Here is a 16,426-nt window from a genome sequence, read left to right as displayed (position 1 = left end):
GATCCCTAGGCTTGACACCGTTCCGCAGACTGCTATGGCGCTTACTACAGAAAGCCGAAGAGAGTGGGCTATGAAATGGGCTCAAAGAAACATGTGGTTCTTGAGCTTCTCCGCCAATGCCTTGTGGGTGTCGGACTCTTATCTGAGGTGGAGGAAGGCTGCAACTTCGGAAGAGCGCGAAAGACTGAGGAAGCGCGAGCCCGTTGACTACAAGGTGCGCGAGGGAGAGAAAGAGAAGGAGAAGCATCTGACAGAAGGAGAAGAAGAAGCCGGGTTTCAAGTCATTCATCCTTCGAAGAAATCGAAGACTACTCCTGTCGCAGAGATGGTGGTTGGCAAGAATGGAAGAGTCAGGCCTCGAGAAAGACCGTTGGTGATTAGGTCTGAAGTGGTGCAAGAGCGCCCGGCTCGAGGTCGTGACAAGAAATATGACAAGAACGACAAGGGCAAGGGAAAGATGGAGGAATAGCCCAAGTCTTATTTATTATTTAATTATTATTATTATTGTTGTAATAAGAAAGGAGGGATTTTTAGAATCCTAGCCTAGTCTATTTTTATTATTTGCCGTATTATTATTATTAGAAATTGAATGAAATAAAAAGGTTAAGTGGTTATGAAACCGTTGTGATTTTCTTTAATTATTCTTGTCGAATTTCATATGCAATGCAAATGTCCTTCTATTTACATTTTAAATATAATGGTGGGTTGAATCCCGTGAAGGATTGCCTACGTATTCACTTAGAAAAAAGCGAAATCAAACCCTTGCGCGTAGTTCGAGTAAATGTAAAAGAATAATTGTTCGAAGCAAGAGCTTGTAATGAACATAGAAAATAAGCATGAGCTTTTGCTTACTCGGGAGGTGCGAATTTTAGTTTGTTTGACGATATGAGGATGACAAGTTTGCCAAGATGCAAGAGCATAGTGACATTCAAATGGGCCAGGGGCCGTTTATTTAGTGCCACAAGAGCGACACGTAGGTTTACGCGAGGCGCGTTTTTGTTCCTATTCTAGGCATAGTATCGTTTCAGTTGGTCGAGATTTGTGGGGTTTGAGAACTCATTCCCGTCTAGGTCTGTGATTCTAACCGCACCCCCTGGGAGTATTCATTTGACTAGATATGGTCCGGCCCAGTTAGGTTTGAATTTTCCCCTTGGGTCGACAGGTAAAAGAGCTCTGACCGATTTGAGAACTAAATCTCCTTCTTTGATGTTTCTTGGCCTAACCCTTTTGTTGAAAGCTCGTTTGATACGTGCTTGATATGTTTGGACATTATGTAAGGCACGAAGCCTACGTTCATCCAGGAGGATGAGTTCTTCATATCTATCCCTTTTCCAATCGGCTTAGGGATTTGACTTTCTAGCGAGAATGCGCAGGATGGTATTTCTAGCTCAACTGGTTGTACGGCTTCCATGCCGTAAGTCAAATAGAAAGGAGTAGCCCCAGTGGGCGTCCTGACGGATGTTCGATACCCCCACAAAGCGAAGGGTATTTTGCTTGGCCAATCTCTATAATTGTCAGTCATTTTCTTGAGGATCGTGACGACATTTTTGTTAGCCGCTTCTACCGCGCCGTTAGTCTGTGGTCTATAGGGCGATGAGTGATGATGCTTGATCTTGTACTTGGCTAGCAATTGTTCGGTTTCGGCTTGGAAGTGGGACCCATTATCGCTAATGATCTCATGTGGGCAACCATATCGGCAGATGATGTTATTTTGTATGAATTTGGCTACATTTTTAGCCGTGAGAGCGGTGTAGGAAGCCGCTTCTACCCACTTGGTGAAGTAGTCAATTGCTACTAGGATGAAACAGTGACCTCCTGTTCCGGCTGGGGTTATTTTCCCAATTATGTCAATTCCCCATGCGGAGAATGGCCAAGGAGATGTCATCGTATAGAGCAACGAAGGAGGGACATGTTGTACGTTCGAAGATTTGTGATTTGTGGCAATGTCTCACATATTTGATGCAATCGGATTCCATTGTGGTCCAATAGTACCCTAGACGTGTGATTTTCTTTGCCATCATAGGTCCACTCATATGAGGACCGCATTCTCCGTCGTGGACTTCTTCCGTCACTTTTCGTGCCTGTGAATGATCAAGGCAACGTAGGACTACACCAAGAGGTGTTCTTTTGTACAATTCTCCTTGCATGAGAACATATTGTGAAGACAATAGGCGTATAGCTCGTTGTCCCCTCTTGTCCATATCTGTTGGATAGGTACCATTGAGCTTGAAATTCAGGATTGCTTGGAACCAGGGTTCCTGTGCGATTTCTTCTTCATTGGTAATTTGATGGACATAAGCCGGCTCCGACCGTCGTTCGATACACAAAGGCATTTCCATCATGTAATCTGGCATGTTTATCAAAGATGCAAGTTTCGCAAGAGCGTCTGCAAATTGATTTTCTTCTCGAGGTAGGTGTAAGTAGGTTACGTGATCAAAGAATTGAGCGACTTGGTCTATCCTAGCCTGATAGGGTGCTAGGCTTTCACTTCGGATTTTCCAGGATCCTGTAACTTGGTTGATGATCAGTGATGAATCTCCATGCACTCGGAGGTTTTTGATGCCTAAGCTTACTGCCGCTTGTAGTCCAATTAGACAAGCCTCATACTCTGCGGCGTTGTTCGTCACCTCGAAGTCGAGTTTGACAAAGAATCGGTGTATGCTCACCTTCGGGAGAAATGAGCAACACTCCTATCCCAAATCCTCTCAGGTTTGATGCTCCATCGAAGTATAGATCCCAGGAGTCTACATCTGTTTGAAGTATATCCTCGTCGGGAAATGACCAAGTATCTATAGTTTGTGCGTCGTTGATGGGATTTTCTGCGAAGAATTCGGCGACGGCGCGACCCTTTATAACTTTCAGTGGCACATATTTGAGGTCAAATTCTGAGAGCATCATGGTCCATCTTGCCAGGCGTCCGTTGAGGACGGGTTTCTCGAAGAGGTATTTGACTGGATCCATTTTGGAGAATATCTTGTGAGTAGCTAAGCATGTAGTGACGTAGCTTCTTCGTTGCCCACACAAGAGCGAGGCATGTCTTTTCGAGTTGTGAGTATTTGCACTCGTATTCCAAGAACTTCTTACTTAGATAGTAAATAGCTCTTTCTTCACTTCCTATGGTTTGAGCTAACATGGCACCCATGGCGGTTTCGGTTACCGTGAGATACAAACCAAGAGGTTGATCTTGTTGTGGTGGCATGCGCACTGGTGGTTTAGCCAATATCTCCTTGATTCGGTCGAACGCCTTTTGACAATCATCATCCCACATGGTGTGGTCTGTTTTCTTGAGTTTCTTGAAGATAGGCTCGCAAATCATCGTAAGTTTCGATATGAATCGACTTATGTATTGCACTTTTCCCAGGAATCCTCGACTTCCTTTTCTCGTTTGAGGTTGTGGCATTTCAATCAGAGCTTTGATTTTGGAAGGATCTATTTCTATACCTCGTTGGCTAACGACGTATCCTAGGAGTTTGCCAGATGTTACCCCAAATGTGCATTTTTGAGGGTTGAGTCTGATGTTGTACTTCCGTAGCCTTGCGAAGAACTTGCGAAGGTTCGCAATATGTCCCTCTCTCTCCTTGGATTTGACGATCATGTCATCTACATATACCTCAACTTCTTTGTGCATCATGTCATGTAGGAGTGTAGTTGCGGTGCGTTGGTATGTAGCTCCGGCGTTGATCAATCCGAACGGCATTACTGTATAGCAATAGGTTCCCCATTGGGTGACGAACGCGGTCTTATGCATGTCTTCCATGGCCATTTTGATTTGGTTATAACCCGCATATCCATCCATGAAGGATAGTAATGCGTGGTCTGCAGTATTGTCCACTAATATGTCGATGTGAGGCAGAGGGAAGTCATCTTTTGGACTCGCTTTGTTCAAATCCCTAAAGTCAACACAAACTCGGATTCTCCCATCCTTTTTGGGTACGGGTACTATGTTAGCTACCCAATCAGAATACTCGGAAACTTTGATGAACCCGGCTTTGAATTACTTGTCAACTTCTTCCTTAATCTTTAGAGCCCACTCTGTTCTCATTCGTCGAAGCTTCTGTTTCACGGGTTTGAAACCTGGCTTAATCGGAATTCTATGTTCGGCAATATCCTGTCGATCCCTCGGCATGTCTTTGTAGGACCAAGCGAAAACGTCTTTGAAGTCATTTAGGAGGTCTATGAGGTCGGCCCGTTCGGTAGAGCTCAAGGTAGTCCCTATCCTAAGTTCTTTGGGTTCTAGTTCGGTTCCTACATTGATGGGTTCGGTGTCCTCACCACTCGGTCCCCCTTCCCCTTCCCGTAGTATTTCTTTGGCTACGTAGGGAGGTATCTCGGTCAAGTCTGGGTCTTGGTCATCCTCAGTATCGTCATAAACAGAATTGCACTCAAGATAACGCAAAGAGTAAGCAGAACCTGATTTATTCATATTAAGATTTGAGTAAAGTTGAAACAAAGAAGCCAACCGATCCATGGTCGGTGGCGGTAAAGGGACGATAATTGGGGCATTTCCCGAACTCGTGGCTACTTGAAAATAAGCTAGGAGAAACGAAGGGAGGGGGGGGTGACGAGGGAGTAGACTCTCTAATGACTTCTCTAGACTCGACTCGACTCCGACTCCGACTCGATTCGATTCGAACTCGTCGTCTTGGTTCTTCTTTGAACATCTCTCCTTCTCCAAAGTGGTGAGCTTGAAGAGTCTTCCTTGATTGTTGGTCCATTTGATTGATTTTCTCCATCCTTTCTGCTGCTTTGTGTCGATTTCTGTGATCAATGCGGTGGGGTTGAAGCGATCGTCTTGAAGTATCGTAGTAATGATCTCATCCTGCGCGGCCTTAACAAATCGGTCCTCTCCAAACAGGAGGCTCACAGCTTGCTCGTCTAAGCAAGGTGCTTGACGGGTTTTGACGGTAGGAACCGTTTCTGGAGGGATGAAGTAGCAATCGTGAAAGATCTCGATTTCGGCTAACTTCCTCTCGAGGTAATGCCAAGGTTCGGGAAATCCATGAAAGAGTTCCGAACTTCCTTCTTGAACGAAGTATCCATTCAAGGTAGGGAGATATGGCCTCATTTGGACTCCTACATACTTGCGATTTTGGACTTGGGCAAGCATTTCGAGAACTTCTTCTGTTGTGGGTTTGTACCCTAGTCCAAGTGGTATTCTCGATGAGTTGCCTTTCTTGTATGGCGCGAAGGTGTTCTTCCGAATCGGGTTCAAAGGCATTCCAGGGAAGTATCCCTGATTTTTGAGTATGTGGTTGACCACCAAGTTAGAGTAGGGATTATAGTATAAGGGTGCCAGCTCACTTTCTATGACATTTACACTTTGGAAGCCCCCAAGTTCGTATATGGGATCCGCAAGGACTTGATTATTTGATTGCTTCTCGATTATTGCCTTGATAGGCGACGAAGTGATCGTCACAACTTTGCCATTTAGTGGGATCTTGATCTTTTGATGAAGGGTGGATGTTACTGCTTTGGAAGCATGAATCAAAGGCCTTCCCAGAAGTATGTTGAATGAAGCTTCGATGTCCACTACTTGGAAGTTAACCTTTCGTTCGATTGGTCCCGTTGCTATGGTTAGGTTAGCAAGTCCTACCACTTTTCGTCGTGTACCGTCATATGCACGTACACCTTGATTTGTAGGGGTCCAGTCCGACTCTTTCATGCCTAGTTTGTATGCCGTTTTGAGGGGTATGACGTTGACCGCGGAGCCATCATCTACCAAGGTCATTGGCACATTTTTCTTTAGACAGATGACAGTGATGTATAGAGCAAGGTTGTGACTGGCGCCGAAAGGTGGCAAGTCTTCGTCTGAGAAAGTAATAGGATTACTTAGCTTGGGTGATTCTTGGAAGACCAAGTTGACTACATCTTCAGGAGTAGAGTTATGTGCTACATTTAATTTGGCCAAAGCTTGCAGTAAAGCTTGGCGGTGTGGAAAGGAGCTTGCCACTAGTTGCCGGACCGAAAGATCGGCCTTGGTTTTTGTAATTGCTTGAGCAAATGATCAGTGGGGTCGTCTTCGTTGTCATTTGGTGTGATGACATTGGTTGGACCGTTTTGAGTGGTGCTTTGATATGGGCGACCCGAACGAGTTAGGTGGTCCACATCTTGGTCTTCACCATTTTGGACTATTTCCTTTACTAAGGAGTTTTCGATGAGATACTCGTCTTCATCATCATCGGCCCAAACTCCATTGATTGCAGCTAGTTCCCTCATTCTCATGATATCGCTTTCTAGTCGTATGATTTGATTGACTAGTTTATCGACCACGGCGACTACTTCTTGCATAGTGGCATTTTGAGAGAAGGTCAATGGTACGCGTTCTTTAGGTGTTGCATTGGGATTGCGTAAGACTATTACCATGTTTTCTAGTTCCCACACTTGCCTATCTACACTCCTTGCCCATGCGATGAAGTCGGAGATTGCGGGGAGATAGGAGTAAAGCTTTTCTTTCTCAATTGCATGGATTTCATTTTCGGTGGGAGAAATTAGATGTGAGCAATCTAAGGTAGATTCGTCACTTGTAATCACTAGAACTCCAAGAGGATTCTGAGTGTTGTTGGGCTTACCTCCTGGTGGAATTGGAAGTCGACCATCTTCAATCATATCCTGAAGCACGTGTTCCAACTTGTAGCATTTTTCTGTGTCATGCCCCTTGCCCCTATGGTATTCACGGAGGAATTTTCATCCCTGAATTTGGACTTCCTTTCGGGTTCGGGAGTAGGCCCAATGGGTTGGAGTTTACCTTGCTTCATTAGTCTTTTTAGAGCGTTGGAGTACGTATCTCCAAGGTTTGTGAACTTCCTTGGTGGGCTAGTTTTCTTGGATGGCTCGAGAAGGTTAACTTCGTCGGTCTTGCTAGTAGAGCCGTATGAACGACTCGTGGACCCTTGGTATCCTCGACCTACCGTTTTGGACAAGAGTCCTTTGCGGATATCATCTTCAATTCGTGTCCCTAGTACGGTTAAGTCCTTGAAGGTCTTGATGTTTTGATATCTCAAATGGTTGGCATATATGGGCTTGAGATTGTCCACGAACTTCTCCACAAGAGTGGCCTCATCCGGGCGTTCAACTAGTTGAGTACTAGTCTTCCTCCACCTACTTAGGAAGTCGGTGAATCCTTCCTTGTCATTTTGGGTAAGAACCTCTAGAGTACGCATATTGACTTGGATTTCGGCATTATCCGCATATTGCTTTGAGAACTCGATGGCGGCGTCCTCCCAAGTAGCGACCTTTTTGTGATCTAAAGTGTAGAACCATTGCTTTGGGATGGTGTCAAGAGATGAAGGAAAGATCCTTAAGAACATCTCGGGTTTGATGCCTTTGATAGACATGTAGTCCTTGAAGGCGCGGATGTGGTTCAAAGGGTTCTCATGTCCTTTAAACTTAGGGATATCCGTCATGCTAAAGTTAGTGGGCAATTTGGAATTGACGGCTTCATACTTACGATTGTTCTCCCTGTAAATGTCATCCCCTTTAAGGTACATCAATTGCTCCTCTAGGTATTGGAGTCTTTTCTCAGCTGCGGTTGTTCCTAGGACAGGATTCTCATCTTTAGACTCGTCATCGGAAAATTGTAGCACTCCACCTTTGGGGGGAGGTAGCTTTCCCTCTACATCAAAGATACGGCCTTCGATAAGCTCAAGGCGGTCATAGGTTTGTTCTTGGGTAATTTGCATTTGGGCTATCGCGGCTAGGATTCGATCATTACTTTCTTGAATTTGCTGGAGGTTCGTATCATCACTTGACCCAGGCATTTTGGAAACTGGATAAGAGATCGGCGACGAATCAAAACACGATCGACCATTCCATCACACTTGCTAAAAGAGGAAAAGACTTGACTCGTGAAGTGGGTGTGTGCCACTTGTGTTGAGTGAGTTTTGAAGAAAGACAAGGTCTTTGAAAATGTGTGTCCTAGCCAACTGTAGTGTAGTTGTAGGAGTGGACTCGAGGTGAGGTTTGAAATGGGCTTGTGGCCCGAATTTTGACACGACAAACGGACAGAGTTTTGACCGGATTTTGTGCTAATTAAAGGCCCTATTTCGAAATTCTTGTTTGAAAACGGGTTTTGATATTTTGAAAATTCGTCATGGTTTTGTTTAGAAATGGTGATCACATAAGGTTTACACATTTATACAAGCATTATAACGGGATGCTGAGTGCATTTAGAAGGGTTTTGGTTTAAAGGGTGGGTTGCCATACCGAACCATCAAACCCGAAGTCTGTGGAGAGGCTCGTGCCAAACAAGAGTAAGGCCGATTCCTAGTCCATTTCCTCAAGTAGTGAAGGCCCTTGATACAAACAAGAGTAAGCATCATGGTATGGATGACGTCAATCGCTATCCATCCTTAGGCCCAAATAAGAATTAGGACCGTTTAGACGGGACGATTGGTCGAATGGGTTGGGTTGGGCCTAGGAAGGCCGATTTAAACGGTCTAGGAAGACCGAGTTATGAAAACCGACAATTGTCTTGTACAAACTTATTCCCTAACCTTGTTCAAGTTTCACCCTTAGCTACACGTAAGTGTATATTCCCCAATGAGTCGCCAAACGTGGATGGCGGGCCGCCCACGGGGCGCTTGGTGAAGGGGCTCGAAAACAAGCGTTTGCATTTTGTATGGGGTCGCCACCAATTTTTATGGGAAATTGGAACCGTTCGAATACCTCGTGCCATGTCAAGACACAAAGTAGTGACATGAACACTAAGCAATCATTACCCTTAGCATTCTATGTCTAGAATGACTCTCGTGGATGCCAATGAACACGGGTGCTCACGGAGATCTGGAGTAAGGGGTGAGGGTACGTATTAGGAAGCTCTTTTGATCGAACACCTAATCCCGCCCGCCTCGATAGCGGCCTCTACTAATGATTAGGGAAGTTATTTATACTCGATATATCGTCGGCTATATGCATGCAATGCAACATCCATAGATTAATCCTAGCATGTGAAGAATTTAACTAAGTTGGTTGACATGTAATTAGCATACAATTAATGTCGAAGTTGGGATTTAAGGTTCATTTACATGTGAAGCATACAAATGATACGAAATACAATAATAATATGAAATACAATAATAATTACATTGGAATAGGCGATTTATGTCGAAAATACCTTTAAAACGGATGATTTGAGAAAAAGAAATAAGAATAAAACACGACAGATCAGAAGGTGATAATACAGATATTAGTTGATTAATACGTAGCTAATTAAACTAGGTCAAGGCAGAAAAGGGGTTCAGGGACAGAAATCACCCTGGAACAGGCGCAGCAGGCACTGCGCCCTTTGGAAGAGGCGCGGCGATTCTTGCGTCATTCAAGGGTGAGTTCTGGCTGTGGCCGGAAGCTCGCAAAACCGTTAATGTTATTTGTTAATTTTAAGGATTTATTACGATATTAGACTCGGATGAAAGTGATTAATGAATTATTTACATATGATTGAGGTCATAAAACAGTAAAGCATGGATGAGACGGAAACAAGACTGATTAATTATGTGAAAGGTCGATGTTAATGAATGATTAATTAAACTAACTAACTAAACGAATTAGACTAAACATGATGAATGACGATGAATTGATGAACAAAACAGGTGAAAATATATCAACAATGAATCCCAGAAACCCAACATGAACGAATTGAATTCCTAAAACTCGAATCGAATTTAATGACGAAAACCCGCAAATATTGATTATTAGGGATTTAAGTCGGTTTTATGACGATTTAAACATGTTAATGATGATGGTTAATATACATATGAATTATTAAACTATCATGTGAACGAATTAACGAACAAACGAAGGAAATAAACTTGATACGAATTACAGAGGACGGAGGAAGAAGAAAAGAAGCAGGAACTGCGGCAGCCTCACGAAGAGGCGCAGCAGGTGCTGCGCTCCTTCGAAGAGGCGCAACGGTTGCTGCGTCTTTTCTCGACGTCATCTCCTCACCGGAAATCCGCAAAAAGGTTTTAAAGACGGTTTTAGAAATCGGTTTTAATGAGGTACTTTCGACATAAACCTTACAATTGTTATACAATAATTAAAAATACAATGAATAAAAGAGAGATTAATACACCCTCAGACTTACATGTTGACGGAACGAGATGAACTAAGAAGATCGATTAGTGATGCTCGACGCGAATGCAAGGAAAGAGTGCCCTCGAAAGAGGAAAATGATTTAACAAGTTGATTAATTAGATTGATTGAGTGTAGTGGTCAAATTGGTCGGTCATGCAACGGAGAGGCTGGTACCCGGAAAGATCCGAGCTTACGTGGTCGGAAGTCCAAGCACGTAGGCGCCAATTAGTAAGAACAAAGTCTAGAATGCAAAGGGAGAAGAGAAGGGCGGACACTCGCGTGAGAAATATGAGGAACGAAAGCTCCTATTTATACTAATCACGTGAAGAAATAGGGTTTCGGAGACTCTTTGGAAGTGAATCTCGGAAAGATATGAAAAAGATACGTAAATCATGCAAAGAAGGGCCTGGGAAGAGGCGCAGCCCATGCGCGTCTCTTGGAAGAGGCGCAGCACCTGCTGCGTCTATTCCCAGGAGGTTTCCTCCTGCTTAAGAAAGATGTCCGCGTTTGAGTTATGGTAGGACGGAAATAATTCGATTATCTTATGAATATTACGGGATATTATTTGCCAAAAGATAAAATTTGGGAAATATGGAATAGAAATATCCGGAACATTCCAGAACATTCTGACTCGGGATTTAACAGTTATCAGAAAATGGAGACGGTTTTTGACCCGGACTCCGAATGTACTCTAATTACTGCCAAAACGACCGTATCGGGACGTAGATGACATTTAAGAGGTTGACATTAATATTTGAGCAATCACTTGACGATAATCTTACGAACTGTCACAAATCGTTCCGCGTACCAAACATGCGGCCCAATCATCACTGGGTGTTTGGCGAGAGGTGCAGAAACGAGGTGTCTACAAATTCTCTTAATCCCTTTTTAATTATTGTTAATCACTTTCATTTATTCATCATGTTTCACTTTGTTGGTATGATTGACAACCTTGCTAGCATGTTCATCATGATAATGAGTGAGTAGTTACCTTAGCTAGGGTTAATGGGTAATTAGGGGAAACCAACATGGGGGATGATTCATGCTTAACTTAATATGCTTTCATAGTTTATTTGCTTTCTTGTTGTGATCTCAACTTATGCACATGTTATGTTTGATGAAATGTGAGCCTATGAATCCTTGCATTTTTTTACCCATCACCTATCTTTTCAATGAGACTTGTAAGACATAAACCAACTCGAGTCTCATTAGACCATGCATATTGTTGAGTAGGGAAGATTAAGTCGACTTGTAGGTGTTGTACAATCTAATCGATTCGGCTCCGGGACCCAAACTTTCCTAGGATTGTAAGATATAAACCAACTCGATCCATCACAACAATAATTGCTTGCTTATAACTTGAGAATATCTTTGTATGATCAATTCCCATGAATCCCCTATGACCCTTAAGACACCACTAGTTGCAATATAAATCTCATCCCAATTCCCGTCCCTTGGGATCCGACCTTTACTTGCCTCTTTACTAATTGTAGAGTTGTTTATGAAGTTATAAATTGTGTTTTGGTCTAGGTGCTCCTAACGACAAGTAACCGAATAGTAATCCACGACCAAAAAATGGCGCCGTTGCCGGGGACGGTGTTAACTTGATTTAGATTTTCTTATATTGTTATTAGTTGTGTCTTTCTTTGCCTTGGGGAAGTAAAACTCCTCAAGGTTTGTTCTAATTGTTTTCGAGTTGTTTGATATTTTGCATGTCTAGAAGGTCACAAGGTGACTTGTTACCCTTTGATCGCGAAATTGGAAGAACTTTGACAACCAATAGGAGACTTGCTAGGAGAACTTTGAGAGGTATTGGTGAGGTTGTAGATATTCAACCAAATACTATTGAGTTCATCAACCCTTTTGCAAGAGAAGGTGATGAGAACCCAACACAAAATCAACCCACAATGCCTAAGTTTTCATCACATTCCGTACCCACCGAGGAGAACCTACCCAATGGTACTCCCACACCACAACATCTAACCGGAAATTTTATTGCCAAATCCGCATTTATCCAATTAGTCGAAATAAGCCAATTTGGGGGGATGCCTAGTGAAGACCCTCATTCTCATATGGAGACTTTTTGTGATTATTGTGATGCGATTTCTCAAACCGGTGTAACTCAAGACCAAATTTGATGGGTCTTATTTCCTTTTTCTCTAATTGGCACCGCAAAACAATGGTTGAAAGGCCTTGATAAGGCTACTCTCGGAATTTATTCTTGGAAAAAGTTGGCTCTAGCTTTCTACAAAAAGTTCTATCCATCGGAAAAGACTAACATGCTAAGGGCTCAAATCACGGGCTTTAAGCAAAGGGATGAAGAATCTTTGTATGAAGCTTGGGAGCGATTCAAGGGAATTTGTCGCTCATGTCCTCACCATGAACTTAGCGAGTGGTTCTTGGTACAACAATTTTGGAACGGTCTTTATGAAGATTCAAGGAACATTCTCAACATGGGATCAAATGGAATGTTCACCGAAGTTGATGACAATCAAACTTGGAACAAAATTGAGGAAATGGCGGTCCATAACTCACAATATAGTAGACCTCGCAAGGCTACTAGAGGAGGAAAGCATGAAGTGGACTCCATTACTCAATTGGGTGCTCAACTTAGTGCTCACATTGATACCATCAATTTGAAGTTTGAAAAAGCTATGGCTAGACTTGAAGAAGCCTCAAAATCACCAAAGCATCATGTTAATGCCATGACGACATCTTCATCAATCCCAAGTGGAATATGTGAGAATTGTGGAACTTTGGGACATGACCAAAGTGAATGTAGGGGAACAAATGAACAAGTGAATGCTTTCCAAGCATACAAGAGTGGTACCCCTTATTCAAACTATTACGATGAAAACACCAAATTCCATCCAAATCTCTCATACAAAAGCCAAAATGTTCAAAACCCTCAACCAACATACACCCCACCTCCCATGAGAAACCAAAATCAAAGACCCTTTTACAACCAAAACCAAGGTTACCAAAATCAAACTCCATATAATCAACAAAATGACCAAGGTTTTGATGTTCAAAAAGCGGTCCTCCAAATGCAAAAGAATCAACAAGAGTTTTTCACTCAAATGCAAAAGGATAGTCAAGCAAAGGAAATCACCATCAACAACATCCTAGCTCACACCAAAATGTTGGAAACCCAATTGACTCAACAAGCATCTTCAAGCTCACAAAGACAAAAGGGGCAATTACCACCTCAAAGTAATCCCCCAAGACATGAAACGGTTAGTGCCATTCACTTGAGGAGTGGTACAAGGTATGAAGCACCGAAGAAGCAAGTTGAGGATGAAGTTGTGGAAGCTAGTGACAAAGAAGAAATTGTGCAAAACTCCAAGGATGGAGAACCATCAAAAGAAGAAATTTCAAAGAAAAATGAAGACAAAGTCAAGGAGAAGGAGCCCATTGTGATTAGACTTCCTTTTCCGAGTCGTCAAGCCAAGCCCAAATTTGATGACCAACTTGGAAAATTTATGGAAATTGTGAAGAATTTGGAAGTCTCAATTCCTTTCACGGAATTAATCAATCACGTGCCGGCCTATGCAAAATACATGAAAGACATCCTCACAAAGAATAAGTCGATCCGGAAGCTTGAGACTATCGCCTTCACTAAGGTGAGTAGTGCAATACTTCAAGGGAGTTCACCTCCAAAACTCAAAGATTCGGTAAGCTTCTCAATACCGTGTACCATTGGCGACACCACGATCAACAAAGCCTTATGTGATCTAGGGGCTAGTGTGAGTGTTATGCCGTACTCGGTGAGTAAAAGGTTAGGGATGGGAGAGCTTAAATGCACCAATATCACACTCCAAATGACCGACCCATTAGGGATATGGGAAGATGTTCCCGTAAGAGTTGGGAAATTTTTCATCCCGGTGGACTTTGTCATTGTTGACATGGAAAAAGACTCCAACATTCCAATAATTCTAGGAAGACCTTTCTTACACACCGCGGGTGCGGTGATTGATGTGAAGCATGGAGAGCTCACTCTAGAAGTGGGAGATGAGAGCATAACTTTCAATCTCGACAAAACCATGAGAGCTCCCCGTTTGCATAAACCATGTTTTATGGTTGATCATTATAGCCGGAAGGATGATAGAAAGAAGTCGGAATTCCAATGGAAGAAGAAAATTGAAGATGCTCCATTCAAAGAGCAAGTGAATTGTAACAAAGAGAGCTTGAAAAGCTCACCAAAGTCAAGCAATGAAGAGGATGGCCTCATTGGCCAAGACAAGAAAGTGGGAGAGTTGTCTCCATCAACTCAAGAGATCTTTAGTGATCAAGTAGATGAAGTTTGTGGTCTTTGGGACGATGAGTTTGAAGGGATTTTCAATCCCTATATTGGTAATGCTATCGATCAAGACCGACAACAAGGGCAAAGGTCTATTGAAGACCTTTATCATGATAATGAACAAGATTTTAATTACTTCTTCAAGGTGTTTAGCAACATCAACAACACCTTGGACATGCCCCCATGACATCTCACTAAGGATGAGAGTTTGGTGGAGTCCTCCCTAAACCACCATTTGTAAATATTTCTAACTCCCTAACTCGCATTTTAATTCTTACATTACATTTTTTGTCATTATTGGATTTTTATGCCTTGATCAAGATAATTATCATTTTTGAGAGAAGTGAGGGAGGGACTAATGATTTAATTGATGTGTAGTGCTTTAGCTTAGTGTGGGTATAACAAGTGCCTAGGCTATTCATGCCTTAGTAGTGCCCCTACAATGAAGAACACAGGATTTGAAGAATGGAAAATGATAAGGGATATGCAAGTGCACGGATGGAACTGAATCCGGGTAAAGAGGAGCAGAATCCGAGCGTCTTCATGGGAATCCGCCCGTCTTCAGGCAATCCGGACATATTTGTCAGAATCCGCCCGTCCATCTGAGCTGAAATTTTGAAATTTTGGGACTATTGAAGAATCCGAGCGTCCTGGTGGAGAAGACGCTCGTCTTCAGAAATCCGCCCGTCTTGGAAGGAAAGACGCCCGTCTTTTTGCCTGTGAAAAACAAGAAATCTCACTGTCTGAGAATCCGCCCGTCTTCAGCAGAAGACGCCCGTCCCGCAATTGATAAATCCGAGCGTCTTTGCTGAAAGACGCCCGTCTTTAGGCGAGAATTCTCAACCAAAACAAGCGAGAATCCGAAGGCGTCCGAAGGAAAGACGCCGTCTTCCCTCGCTATTTCAAATTTTTCGGGTATTTTAAATACCCCACCCTTCATTCATTTCTTCATTCCTTCATTCAAAACACTACTCATAAACCCCAAAACTCAAAACCCTCATCCTCTCCATCACCAAAACAAGATTTCCTCAACCACATTCAACAAAATCAAATCAAAACTTCCTTCTAACAACAATTAATCACTCCTTTTCCAACAAAAATCAAACCAAGCACCAAAATCTTCAACCTTTGAGTCGATTTTTGAAATTATAAAGGCAAAGCCTTTCATCTTAAAATCGATTTGGGTATACTTGGAAATTGAAGATTTTCACTCTTTTCTTGGTTAAATCATCAATGGCAAGGACAAAAGGAGCAACAAAGGCACCTAAGGCAAAGGCACTCTCAACAAGACAAAAGAGTCTTCAAGCAAAGAAAGCCTTATGGGCTATGGTGGTAGCTAGTTCAAACTTGGAAGTGCAACAACAACAACCTCCCTTGGAAGCAACAACATCAACAACTCCGGAAATTGCTCAACTATCGAACTATCCGGAGGTAATTTTCATTTCTAACTCCCATAGGGATACATTCGCCAAGTATGCTAGAAAATCCTTTCTATCCACCAAGTTCATATGTGAAGATGCCTTGAACAAATTGGGTGTCCTTGAACAAACTAAAGCCTTATTTGAAGCCATGGGGTTGGGAAAATTGTTTGCTTCAAGAGAATTGACATACCCCTCCCTTACCTTAGAATTCTTAAGTTCTTTGAAAGTTACTAAGGTAGAGACTAGAGAAAACATCGAGTTCCGCCTTGCTAATGTGAGTAGGCGCATCACCTTTGATGAATTGGGTAAAGCATTGGGTCTTAGTGATTCACCTAGTTGTTTCAAGAATCCCGGAAAGTATGACCCGCTCCTCTTTGGGAAGCGATTTCCGGAAGGAAATTTGAGAACTATCATGCTAGTCGCGCTCTATTAGTCCACCATCCGGGTATTAAAGTGTGGCACAAGGTCATCGGGAATACCATCATTGCAAGAAAAGACACTAACCACTCTACCAAGCTCGATTGTGTTCTTCTTGAGTCGGCCTTAAATATTGGAAGGGAATTCACCAAGCCTTACAATTCTCTAAGGATTTTGGTGGAAAGATGGCTAAATTTTGATTGTGGAAAGCAAG

At 42.7% G+C, this 16,426-nt stretch overlaps 1 non-coding gene across 1 annotated transcript; it reads right to left on the bottom strand.

Annotated features, from left to right (window-relative positions):
• Positions 1–12,353: 12,353 nt before the first annotated feature.
• Positions 12,354–12,460, bottom strand: LOC141644699 (small nucleolar RNA R71). Its single transcript, XR_012544310.1, has one exon. It is a non-coding gene; the product is annotated as a small nucleolar RNA R71 (small nucleolar RNA).
• Between the last annotated feature and the right edge of the window lie 3,966 nt (positions 12,461–16,426).

The sequence above is a fragment of the Silene latifolia genome, chromosome 2 (assembly GCF_048544455.1).
Source record: "Silene latifolia isolate original U9 population chromosome 2, ASM4854445v1, whole genome shotgun sequence".
NCBI lineage: Eukaryota > Viridiplantae > Streptophyta > Magnoliopsida > Caryophyllales > Caryophyllaceae > Silene > Silene latifolia.
Note: the sequence above shows the minus strand (reverse complement) of the source record. Positions and strands in the feature narration are given on the sequence as shown.